At 46.2% G+C, this 13,806-nt stretch overlaps 1 protein-coding gene across 3 annotated transcripts in view; it reads left to right on the top strand.

The window, feature by feature from the left end:
• Positions 1–9,827: 9,827 nt before the first annotated feature.
• Positions 9,828–13,806, top strand: part of LOC126187726 (glucose dehydrogenase [FAD, quinone]-like) — a 44,067-nt gene continuing 40,088 nt past the window's right edge. Inside the window, exon 1 of one of the 3 annotated variants that reach the window (XM_049928970.1) lies at positions 9,828–9,965. The gene's annotated coding sequence lies outside the window, so the exon portion shown is untranslated. The remainder of the gene's footprint in view (positions 9,966–13,806) is intronic. The other 2 variants (XM_049928969.1, XM_049928971.1) reach the window with 2 other exon arrangements.

Here is a 13,806-nt window from a genome sequence, read left to right on the forward strand (position 1 = left end):
GTCCCCTAGAACTTAGAACTACTTAAACCTAACTAACCTAAGGACAGCACACAACACCCAGCCATCACGAGGCAGAGAAAATCCCTGACCCCGCCGGGAATCGAACCCGGGATCCCGGGCGTAAATAGCGCAATAATCCCGATTCAAAGATAAGGGGAATAAGAGCCCGTATTGAGGGGTTGAGACAGTCGTTTTTCCCTCGCACGATCCGCGAGTGGAACAATTGGGGGGGGGAGGGGGATATGACTTTGGGCGAATTGTGTCCTCCACCACACACCGCTTGGTGGCTAGCGGAGTATATGTGTAGATGTAGATTTCTTTTCCCGCAAATACAGGATTATATGTTTCGTAAACCTGTTGTCATTTATTCTACAGAGATTTCCAAAGAAGATTAACTTTAACTTTGGCAGCACTTTTTTTTTAATTATCTTGTGAATGTTGCAGTTCTACTATTTTCTGTATATTATGCCAGATATTACTTCTCATTTCCTAACAAACTATGGTAAGTATTCCACACATTAATTTTCTAGTCTTTCAGGTGTCTCTGTTCAACCCAGCTTTATCATTAAGCACTTATGTGCATATAAACATTCTTGAACTTCCTGGCAGCTTAAAACCGTGTGCCGGCCCGAGCCTTAAACTCGAGACCTTTGCCTTTGGCCGACAAGTGCTCTACCATCTGAGCTACCCAAGCACGACTCAGACCCCGTCCTCACAGTTTTACTTCTGTCAATATGTCACTACCTTGTCTCCTACCTTCCACACTTTCACTGAAGCTCTCCTGCGAATATTGCTGGTGATAGAGCACTTGCCCGCGAAAGGCGAAGGTCGCGAGTTCGAGTCTCCATCCGGCACACGGTTTTAATCCGCTAGGAAGTTTCATATCAGCGCACACTCCGCTGCATAGCGAAAAAATCTCATTCTGATAAACATTCTTATTTTAACATCTTGCTATAGTATCTTAGTTTTGTATTTTTAGATCTTCATTTCTAGTAGTAGTTGGTTTTGTTAAACCATACGCTCTTTCCATTGTATTAACTGTTACACGCATTGAATATTGTTCAAGTCCATTCTGCTGTATGATTTATTCATGATATTTAAATTTGTCTTCCATTTGAAATTCTGAGACGACTTCTAATCACTATTCTTTTCAGGGGACCCACCCTCGGGGATAATGCGTCATGAAAATTCAAACTCAGCACACATATGGCTTCTGTCTAGGAAAAATACTATGCGGTAAGACATCCCTAAAATGTCAATTTGTGCGATGGTGCATGATGGTGGAAAGGGAGGGGGAATAATAAGTTAATGTTGTCTGGATATACGAATGGTAATGTAAGAGACGTAACAGAAAAATTGGACTGCGGTGCTCATGAGATGGGGTGACACGCAGTCGAAAGGGAACGGTTTTACACAGACGTCTTTCAGTAGCTTCCATATAGAATGTCGCATTATAATCAATACGTAACCGTGAACTGCCAAGTAACCAGCAAGCAGTTAAATAAATTTAATGAAAAATGACGAAAGTGCTCTTCGGTAATGCAGTGTTAACAACAAGAGTAACCATAAAACTACAATTGATTCCAAAATGTCAAAAATATTGAATAATTTCAGCGTTCATACTTAAGTTGTGATGTGACTACATCATCAGCAACTGAAAGTTTTAAATCACTGCAGAACAAGCGCAAACATGTCATGTGTTCCTGTAAGAGCAGGCAACCAAAGGTTTCTCAGCAACAGGATATAAGTATAGGATTTTATGCAGTACATAGAGACCTTAATTTTACACAAAAATATGTTTCATGCACACAGAGTACGCCAACAGCAGAACGGGCTGTTTTTAGCCCGGCAGGTCCAGCACCTGACACCTGCTGGCTCCCACAGCGGCTGCACGAAAGACAAACCAGTACAGCCAACACTCTGTAAAGGGAAGCGGGGCTACGTTAACACTCGCGTGGCAACGATAGGACGGGTTACCAAGGTGGCATTCCTGCTGCATCATTTGATAAGCTGAACACTTGAGCTTTTCGAATTGGCCTAGTACAGTATGAATCCAACGAAACGTTTGTAGAAAGTCGACATCTTGACTTTGTCCTGTGTGCATACTGTTCCATTCCCCTGTGTTTCTAGCACTTCATTGAAATTCCACAAATGCACTTCGCTGGCGAATAACAGAAAAACGTACGGCAGCACAGCAATATAACGGTACGTACCGCACGTATTAACGTTTACTGTTTTAAATATATGTTAGGTTTTCTTTTTCACGATACATCATTTACGATACTGTGAATCTGCTGTTTCGGGGTGTCTTTTTGTCAGCAACCTGTGACTTTCGATTCATCAGCAGTCTAACACCGACTGTGCAAAAACGCAGAGCTTTAATGATAAATGACGCTGTTGTGTGGCAGAACAGACTAATATACGTGTTTTAAAATAATTTCATTCGGTTTTAGCCTCTCGAGTTGGGGAACTTCTCACGAGCAACGGGAGGAATATGGAGATCACGATGCTAGTCTCGCGAATAAGTGCGTAAAATATCTGCTTATATTCAAATGATTGTTGTACAGGACTAATACAGAATATAAAACATTTTCGCTATTTTATACTACAAGACGGAAACCTAACATAGATTTGCAGAATAAATACTATTTCAGACAACACACAACAACTTTGCTGAACAGACCCTATTTCAGTAAATTATCTTCCAATTTTATCTCGACAGCAGCACGTCCTCCCGGCCACGTCGTACTGCAGATAATGGCCAGGGGCAAGTGGAGTGGAGTGGACCAAAGATCACAGTCTGAAGAGGACACGTCAATGTCGACATTGGCAGCAGGCGGTATATATAGCGGCGCGCTGTATGTTCTTCATCTGATAGGGTGGATCGTGAGGCGCAGATTTCCAGATTTGCAGCCCGGCAGTAAATATAAAGTTAGAAGGCGCCATGGCCGGTTTTTCATCTTCAGGAGCGTACACGCAAGTCAGCGCCGCGTCGCCACCTCTGTTCCTACGGTACAGGCCCCGTTACCGCCAAACTTGCACAGCAGAGCAGATAACTTGCAAATTGCTCCCAGAAGTTATCTGAAGGCGATGATAGCTGCGGCAGCTTAGCCCAGCTGCAGAACTTGGTGCTGCACTAACCGACCTCACTTTAATATAAACTTTGTCAATTTACATACGCTTAACACCGAAGAATTTCGCTATAGTCAAGTTCAACGACGCACACATTCACGAAGACCAGTTATAATTTTGTGTCGCGTAAACATTGCTCTCTTATTTGCAGAGCTACTGATGTTTCGATTGGTATCACATAATCTCCCTCTCTCGTACACATGTACTCGTGTCATTACATAGTTTTTGTCCTCATGCTTTTTGAACCCTTCTTTCACGAACTTCGCGTTGTTCTCTCCAATATTTTACCCTGTGATTGCACTTACTGTCGATTTAAATGTACTGTATTCAAAAGCACTCAATTAATTTTGCGGCATTTTTAATAAAGTGTTTCGTGCTGTATCTGTGTGCAAAAATTTTTGGCAGGCGTTCGCAGCGTCAAATTCTGTTACCACTTGCGAATCTTCCGAACTTGTGAGAGTCTACGCTTTACTTCGAAAAAGCACTGAGTTACAAGCTTACAACTCAAAGAAATGTTTATTCATGGTGAAAGCCGGCCGCTGTGACCGAGCGGTTCTAGGTGCTTAGTCCGGAACCGCGCTGCTGCTACGGTCGCAGGTTCGAATCCTGCCTCGGGCATGGATGTGTGTGATGTCCTTGGGTTAGTTAGGTTTAAGTAGTTCCAAGTCGAGGGGACTGATGATTTCAGATGTTAAGTCCCATAGTGCTCAGAGCCCTTTGAACCATTTTCTTGATGAAAATTTTAAGTCCGCCGCTCGTGGTCTCGCGGCAGCGTTCTCGCTTCCCGAGCACGGGGTCCCGGGTTCGATTCCCGGCGGGGTCAGGGATTTTCACCTGCCTCGAGATGACTGGGTGTTTGTGTTGTCCTCATCATTTCATCATCATCCAGGAAAGTGGCAAATTTGGACTGCGCAAAGATTGGGTAATTGTACGGGCGCTGATAACCGCGCAGTTGAGCGCCCCACAAACCAAACATCATCATCATCATCATCGAAAATTTTAAAGGAGCATGAAACGCCCCCTAAAGCCGCTGGGCAGAACAGGTAATTAGGATTGTGGAAAAGTCCAAATAAGGTTGGGGTCAGTTTCGCCTTCTAATTGTAATTTATTGTAATTTACTAACACATTTACAACCGAAGCGGCACATAGCCGAAACTTTACCAAATGCAACTCTTGAACATCTGAAGGCCTCCAAAAAAGAAATCTTAAAAATTAACAAGATAAAAATGCAGCTAAAATAGCAAATAAAATAATTAAATAAACATATATCACAGCTAGGTGGAAAGCCTCAAGGCAAAGTAGATAGAACAATCATTTGCAAGGTGGAATATAAATGGCTGAAGGCCACAATCAAATTTCAAAATTTTAAAATATATTACCATAATCTTTTAAAGGCAGAAGGCCGCAATGTTTAAGGTTGAAAGATAAATTTAAGAATAAAGTTGCAAGGCTGAAAGACCACAATTAATTTTCCAAAGTTTTTAAGAAATACAACCATAAGCCCTAAATTTTAAATTGCTGAAAACAGATAATTAAACACCGGTGGGACAGACAATAAAGATAGCGCCAGTCAGAAGCCTCCAGGGAGGTCGGCCTGCCCCCATTCGCTTAGGTGAGACAGGTGGTGAGCCCAACTACACTTGATCCATCGGAACCCAACCAGGGGACAGCCAAGGACCGACCGACACAACGACTTGCTTGCCATCAGTCAGTATATGAGAACTCAAACACAAACACAAAACGTTACGAACGTGATAAACCACAATGATGTATGTATTAGCTGTCAAAATTACACTCCATGTTGGACAGCGACAACAGGTGAGGATAGGACGCTGCCTGAAATTACGTTAGTGGCCAGGGCGGGTAACCAGAATACTGACCGTCACAAGGCAGAAAATTCCGCTGGTGCACTCGAATTGTAGCCAACCAATATATTTAATTCCACCGGATGGCGGCTAAATTTCAGGCATAGAAACACTCGCTGTTGCTCACAGGAAAACCTCCGCAACAGCGAACCACCGAAACGAACCACCACAACATGAATAGAAGTGGCCTGGGTAGATGAAACTACTACTCAACTTTGACGTCCCGAATGGGCGAACCACGAAGCTCGTAGCGATCGGCCAGCTGCACACACGCCCCGACACTGCGCAGGTACCACCAGCGGGCCGTCTGCAGCCGGTAGCTGAGTGGTCAGCGAGACAGAATGTCAATCCTAAGAGCCCGGGTTCGATTCCCGGCTGGGTCGGAGATTTTCCCCATCGACGCTCGTCGCCGAAGTGGCGTCAGATCGAGAGACTTGCACCAGGGGAACGGTCTACCCGACGGGAGGCCCTTGGCACGCAACATTATTATTATACCAGCGGACCCAACCGATTGCACCGCGCGGAAATAACTTCCCTGGTCCGCAGCAACCGGCCGACTCCTCTCAGAAAGCCGACAACATCTAAAATAGTCGTCAGTGGAAATAATGGCAACGATACCCAACAGTAACTAAGCACACAAGAAGCAAATCAGGAGTCCACATACACACCCATACACACACACACACACACACACACACACACACACACACACATAGCCGACTCATGAACGATCGGCGAGCCAAAGCGCGTCGTCCGGTAGGAAGACCGACCGACGATCCACCGAGACCGTGGCCCGGCCCAAGTGATGCGTGGCGGCAGTGGTCGGGCGAGCCATGTCGGCGCACACCTCACTGCTGCTCCAACCGACTGCACTAGTCCAGCATTGCAGCTCCCCCACTGGCAGGTCCAGGCTGCGCTCCAGACGCGTTCCAACTGAATGGCAGACCCCAACTCGCAACCCGAAGTCGCGACCCGACTTGCCTACGACAGATTGGTATTTTAAAGCCAGTTAACAGGCAGGCTGTCAGCAGCACACTACGCTGCTCTTCAGCCATAGAATATACAAGCAGCAAAAACAGGAGAAGAGACATAAGTTACAGAACGGTGGGCAATAAAACAGGAGACACATAGAGACAAACACGGAGCCGTTCACACTCGTCGATAATCCACACTGCTAACTGATGAGACGACGCACAAACACTGAAGATGACGATGGCACTGGTGAACGATGGAGTGTGACGGTGAACACTGAGCACTAAACACGACGGCACACACGAAACACTGATGGCGGTGATCTCCGGCGCGCGAATGTTCACTATGCGTGTGCGAGTCCGGGGACCTGCCAAGAGAGGAGGAGGAGGAGGGGGAGTGGGAGAGCGAGAGGGGAGAGCAGAGATGCCACAGGCAGGGGAGAGAGGGGGGTGAGAGGAAGGGGAGGGGAAGCCCGGGGGAAGGGGGGTGGAGGGAGGGGACAGGGGAAAAGGAAAGAGAAGGGAAGGGAAGAGAAGGGAGGGAGGGTGCCAAAAGGAAACGACACGGGAGGTGGGGGGTGGGTCAGGGTCAAAGTTGATAGGAGGGGTAGATGGAGGGGAGGAGGACATCATCAGGGAGGGGGAGCTGGCGGAAGCCACCTTGGGAGAGGGTAAGGAGGGTGGACAGATGGAGACCGGGTGGGACGTGCGAATACAGGCACGGCAGCGGGCGGGGGTGGGAGAGGATCAGGGAGATGAGCGGGTGAGGAGGATCGAGTTTGCGGGAGGTGTACAGGATCCGTATCCTTTCAAGGAAAAGGAGGAGGTGGGGGAAGGGGATGAGATCATACAGGATCCGCGTGCGGGAGGGGAGACGGATGCGATAGGCAAGGCGGAGAGCATGGCGTTCAAGGATTTGGAGGGATTTGTAAAAGGTAGGGGGGGCGGAGATCCAGGCTGGATGGGCATATCAAAGGATAGGGCGGATGAGGGACTTATAGGTGTGGAGGATGGTGAAGGGGTCCAGACCCCACGTACGGCCGGAGAGGAGCTCGAGGAGACTGAGTCGGGCGCGTGCCTTGGCTTGGATTGTCTGGAAGTGGGGAGTCCAGGAGAGGCGACGGTCGAGGGTGACGCCAAGGTACTTAAGGGTGGGAGTGAGGGCGATAGGACGGCCATAGATGGTGAGATAGAAATCAAGGAGGCGGAAGGAAGGGGTGGTTTTGCCTACAATGATCGCCTGGGTTTTGGAGGGATTGACCTTGAGCAACCACTGGTTGCACCAAGCGGTGAACCGGTCAAGATGGGATTGGAGAAGGTGTTGGGAGCGCTGCAGGGTGGGATCAAGGGCAAGGAAGGCGGTGTCATCGGCAAACTGGAGAAGGTGGACGGGGGGTGACGGCGGCGGCATGTCCGTCGTATACAAAAGGTACAGAAGGGGGGAGAGGACGGAGCCTTGGGGCACACCGGCAGAGGGGAAAAAGGTGTAGGAATCTGTGTTATGGATGGTGACATAGGAAGGACGTCGGGAGAGAAAGGAGCCGATCAGACGGACGTAGTGAATGGGAAGGGCGAAGGTTTGGAGCTTAAAGAGGAGACCAGAATGCCATACGTGGTCATATGCACGTTCGAGGTCCAGGGAGAGGAAGATTGCGGAGCGACGGGAATTAAGCTGTTCAGAAAGGAGATGAGTGAGGTGAAGGAGAAGGTCGTCAGAAGAGAAGGACGGCCGAAACCACACTGGGTAACGGGAAGGAGGCGGTGCTGGCGGAGATGCTGGTGGATGCGTCGGGTGAGGATAGATTCCAGGACCTTGCTGAAGACCGAGGTAAGGCTGATGGGACGGTAGGAGGAGACGGCGGACGGCGGTTTGCCAGGTGTAAGGAACATGAGGATACGGGAGGTTTTCCACAGGTCGGGGTAGTAACCGGTGGACAGGACTACATTGTAGAGCCTGGCCAGGGTGGAGAGGAAAGAGGCAGGAGCTTCACGAAGGTGACGGTAGGTGACACGATCGTGACCAGGAGCGGTGTTGCGTTTTGTGCGGAGTGTATCAATGAGATCCCGTGTAGTGATAGGGGCATTGTGTTCCGTGTGTGCAATGTTGTCCAAGTACTGGAAACCAGGAGCGAGGGGAGGGACAGAGGTGTCAGTGCGATCGCGGATATCCGGGAAGACCTACGACAGACAACGACCGGGAAGTAATAACAGTCGAGCAAAGATACTACGAGAGTGGATATATCGATACACGCTGCTAGCGCCGCTCATGGTGAGGCAAAGCAGCAACTCAGTGACAGTAGTAATTTAAATTAACGTAGTGAGGCAGAAGTACGTTAAAAATAGGGTGTAAAATACATGATGGCGGGAACATGAGCCACGCGCGGCCCAAGTGATGTGTGGTGGCAGTGGTCGGGCGAGCCATTTCGACACAGACCTCACTGCTGCTCCAACCCGACTGCACCAGTGCCGCATTGCAATTCCTCGACTGGCATGTGCTCTCTTTAAATAGTATCTGAATTAAATTCTTAAAAAAAGTGGATGAAAAAGTGTGGACGAACGGATGTAGACATAGGTGGCGATTCCTGTCGAGTGTACTATTCGCTGATGGCTATGAAAACATATGAGTACATATGAAGCAAATCATAGAAACATACAGTAAGGCTGGACAATCAATAATTTTTGTAAAACACAATATTTTTGAACATTTCTCATGGAGTACAGCGGTTTTCTTTTATTACTTAAAATTTAACATGAACAGACACAACCGCAAGAAACTTCTTTCTATTTTTTTTTAATATGAGATTATCGGATCGGTCTGTTTTAGACCATCTTCAGACCTGACGCCATGATGGCAGATGGTGGCTGTGAATGGAGGTGGCGCTGGACTCCACAAACGCTTACAGTAGTTAGCAGTTAGCATTTGTGAAGTCCAGCGCCACCTCCATTCACAGCCACCATCTGCCATCATGGTGTCACGTCTGAAGATGGTCTAAAACAGACCGAAACCGATCATCTCATATAAACAAAAAGAAGTTTCTTGCATGTGTGACTGTCCATGTCCAGTTTTAAACTATAAATGGAAATTCTATCGAGACACGTTCAAAATTACAAATACTTGGGAGTTGCTGTCTCAGATCAGGGGTCCAGAAAACAAGAAATAACTCAGAAGACAACACAAGCTCAACAAACGATCAATAAACTGAATTCTATCTTTTGGTCGGATGAAATGAAGAACAAAAGGTTACATGAGTCAATAATACAAAGCATTTGTTTATACGGAAGCGAAATCCTGGGAAATGACAAAAGAAGACAGAAGAAGACTTAAAGCCGTGCAAGGGAATTCTTTTTGGGGAGACGTTGTACAGTTCGTAGGTGAGGCAAGATCCGAAACAAAGAAATGAGGAAAACTCCCCGCACATACCACCGGCGTTTAAAGTTTTATGGGTATGTGACGAGATTAGGGGTGAACGATGGCAATCTCAGTATGTGAGTAAAGGAGGAGACTCCTGTGCAGAAAGAAAAAAAAAAGGAAATGGAAGAGGCTACTTAAAGAAGAAATTTGAAAGAATGTTTATACGAGGATCCCAAGACTTGGGTACCAGATTGCGTGAAACAGACTAAAGAGCTGTAAACTATTCGTAAAATAAAAAATAAATACTGAAACAAGGTACAGGCACAGTTGACGGGATTCATTGGAAGAAACGAAACGATAGCGTCTGACGAAACGTCAGCAGAGTTCTTCGCTGTGAATCTCACAGTCCTTCAAATTACATCTGACGTGATATCTGCTGTTAGACGTAGTATGCTATTTTCGAGCCGAATTTTCTTGTCGTCAGTGACAGGCGACACTTCGTGGTGGCCACGAGCAGTGTGTGACTGGTGATAACATTGCGGCTCCCGCTATCTCCAGCTGAGGTCATTATAAAAGCAGGCGACGCACATGAGCCGTCGCACACACCGTGTCTCAGATGCACCGAGTTGTCCTCTGACGCCCTCGGTACGTATTTTCCAAGTGTCGTTATTATACGTTTCTCAATAGGGATAACATATGTAAAATAATTACGGTACTCGCTGTAAGTACTCAACAGTGCCCGTGCAGTACTTTAATATGGACGCCCTGTGGCTGGAAGATTAACACGATCAAGCGTTCGACCCCACCTCACCGATTCACGTCGCTAACATGTAACAACTGTCACTTCATTTCTTTGCTGCAGTAACTACATTCTGCCAAATTTCAGTGCGCGCATAGTATTCGCAAACGTTTTCGTTTCTCACCATTTCCATTGTTCTACGTCCACATTTGTCGTACTCGAAGCGTTTCAGTTCGTTGATCCTCTACCTTGCAATCACCTTACACCGTGCAGAGATATTCGGGCATCGACCGCTGTTTGCCCTTCGTTCTGTGCTTCGTTACTTTCGCGTCAAACGGCCCACAAACGTAACCGTAATTGTGCGTTCAAGTGTTTGAAGCTAAAAGTGTTCCAAACTGCCGAATCGTCGTTAGACCGTACCACGAGGGGTGCACAGTTGATCAGTAGATAGCGCTGTTCACATATGACAGTAGTAATTGTTCTTTCAGAAATTGTCTTTTTTTATTATGAAAACAACGATACCTCAGAAATTCGCCGAGCAGTCTGTTTTTCAGTGAGGGTTTAACGAAACGGCGTCGTTAAACAGGATTATTTATTTATTTAGCGTATGGCTCATAACATCACAGTAAAAATTACAGAAACAACACGATTAAAAAAAATCACATATGTATAAACAGAGCAATAAATAACAGTTTGTATATAAGGACACCGCCAATTGTAAAGTTACACTCACAGAAGACCAGTCACAAGCAGACGTCCAGCTTAGATAGTAAATAGTCGATTGCCTCTTGGGTCGCCATTAGGAAATCTTGTGGGTCACCCTCGTATGCCCTTAGTGGGCATTCCTGCACGATGTGTTTGACCGTCTGTCTCTCAGCGCCACAGTCGCAAGCGGCCGAAGGAAGTTTACCCCATCTGTGTAAGGAGTCGGCACATCTCCCACAGTTGGTTCTGATGCGATTAAGAGTTGACCAAACTTTGCGAGGGCAATCAAATCCTTTTGGTTTACTAAAGATGCATGGCATACTGTGGCAGTTTACTACTGTTCTGCTCTCCCATTCCTCTTTCCATCGGTCATTTATTTTGAAGTTGGTTTGGTGCAGAGCCTGTGCGGTCTTTAGTGGAGGATTCCTAGACCGGAGTCGGTTTCCTTGGATGTCGTGAGTATCTTCATGGATTTGTAATTGAGGGTTGCTCATGATTTTTTGAAATTCTCTAACCAGAGCGTGTTCACGGCGCAGGTTAGGAGGGGCTATGTTACTGAGAACGGGCAGCCACACTGTAGGAGTTGGCCTGATTGTGCCTGATATAATACGCATTGTTGCATTAAGTTGGCTATCTACCATGTGTGTGTGTTTGCTGTTGAGCCACACTGGGGCACAGTATTCTGCCACTGGATACACCAAGCCAAGTGCGGATGTTCTTAAGGTAGATGCTGTGGAGCCCCAAGTGGTGCCACAGAGCTTCTGCAATATGTTGTTGCGTGTTTTAAGTTTCGCTGCAGTTTTCGTCAGGTGTTCTTTGAATGTTAGTGTCCTATCTAGGGTAACCCCAAGGTACTTTGGGTGTTTGTTGTGATTTAGTAATTTCCCATCTAGATAGACTTGTAGTTCTCTGTTGGCCATTTTGTTGTTCAAATGGAAGGCAGATACTTCCGTCTTTGTAGCACTAGGTTGTAGCCTCCATTTTTTAAAGTACTCGCTGAGAATCCCTAGGTCACTCGTAAGGATATCTTCGGCAGTTTCTATATTTCTGTGGGCTGTTGCTAGAGCCCAGTCATCAGCATAACCAAATTTGCGCGATCTGGTTGCAGGCATGTCAGCGATGTAAAGGCTGAAAAGAAGGGGTGCAAGGACAGAGCCTTGTGGGAGTCCATTATTGAGTTTCATCTGTTTACTTCTCTCATTCCCCATTATTACTTGGAAGGTTCTATTTGACAACATATCATCAATGAGGTTGGTTATCTTCTTGCAGGGGACGGCACAGATTAATTTGTACATGAGCCCCTGTTTCCAAACTGTATCATAGGCTGCTGTTAGGTCTACGAATGCTGCAGCTACTTTATTTTTCTTCTGGAACCCCGCCTCTATATATGTTGTCAGTGATAGGACTTGATCTGTACAGCAGCGGTATGGACGGAATCCTGCTTGTTCGATAGGGATTTTTTTGAGTATAGTCTGGCCTATTCTGTTGAGGAGCAGTCTTTCTAGTAATTTATATACCATACTGAGAAGGGCAATGGGGCGGTAACTCTCTGGTCTATCGCCTGGTTTACCAGGTTTCAGGACTGCGATGATCTTTGCTCGTTTAAGTGAGGGAGGAATGTTACCCACTTGGAGAATGTCCGTAAAGAACTTAGCCAGCCATTGTTTTGTGTAGGCTCCAACATGTATGAGGAACTCAGGGTGGATACCATCGAAACCCGGAGCTTTGCCTGATTTAACCTTCTTCAGGGCATTGGTAACCTCCTCGATGCGAATATCTGATGAATATTCTGAGTCTATTGCACGGGTCCTTTTTAATGTTTTTAAGTCTTTCTTCACTTTTGTTGTGTGCTTTCTATTTCGTGGGGCTCTAGACGCAGAAACTATGCGGGATGCAACCTTGTTGGGAGATATTTCGTCCTTTCTACGTTCAGGTGGGTTTGCGCCTCCAAGTTTACGTAGTAGGGACCAGGCTTGTCGGCTTGACTTTGAGAAGTCTAGATTTTCAACAGTATTCTCCCATTTTTGCCGTCTAATAAAGTCGATGTTATGTAATAGTTCATCCGCTATTTCCCGGTCCCCATTCTTGAGGAACTCCGCGTACAGGTCATCGCATATCCCTGTCCAGCCGGGAATGTATTTTTTGCGGTACCCTCTTGGGATCGCTGTTTTCGCAGAGCTAATGACCGCTCCCACGAACCTCTCATAGCTCTTGCTGGTTGGAGGGATCCAGCTCAAGGTATAATCAAGTTGTACAGAGAATTTTGTCCAGTCAGCTTTTGTAAAATTCCACCTTGGTCGAGGGTAAGACCTTATTATCGGAAATTTGATGTGAAGAGTTGCGTTTCACGATTTTATTACAGTTTTCGTAATGCGTCTCACATAATAACAACTGGCAGAATAGCTACGTTCGACTTTGGTAAACAATTTTCAAATACTATTTACCGTTCGTAAACAGAGTTTAATCCGACTTAATATCGGCTGTCTGACGGAAGATACTGTTTCCTGGTCTGACCGTTTTGTTACGAGCGCAAGTGCTTTGCACAACACGATTCAAATGATTCAAGAGGGTGTGACGCACCGAGGAAGAGAGGCGTCCTTGACTTATGGAAGAGTTTATTCGATTTGTCGTGAAGCTATGACAAATACGTTCCCTCTGAGCTCCCACAATTTCACCAAATTTTAAAAGCAATCATGTGCCAACTGGTGCACGAAAACAATTCGACCATGGAAATGTAAAATCCGTACTCAGCATCGTTACAGCAGACAAAACTTCTATATAATCATACAAGACGGAATCTAAGGAGCAGTCAACTAAGTGGGTGCTCAGAGATGAAAGTGCTTCGTTACCAATGCTCTTTCAACAAAGTAATCCCTCGTTATTTTTGATAAGATCGACATGTTACAAACATTGCCTCAGCATTTCTAAGAAACATTAATAATGAACGCTATACAACAATTTGATTGCTACGTTGATGATATAAGGAAAACATACCGAAAACTTCTCATAATTTTCAGTCATGACAGTCCCACCGCAGAACAC

The sequence above is a fragment of the Schistocerca cancellata genome, chromosome 5 (assembly GCF_023864275.1).
Source record: "Schistocerca cancellata isolate TAMUIC-IGC-003103 chromosome 5, iqSchCanc2.1, whole genome shotgun sequence".
NCBI lineage: Eukaryota > Metazoa > Arthropoda > Insecta > Orthoptera > Acrididae > Schistocerca > Schistocerca cancellata.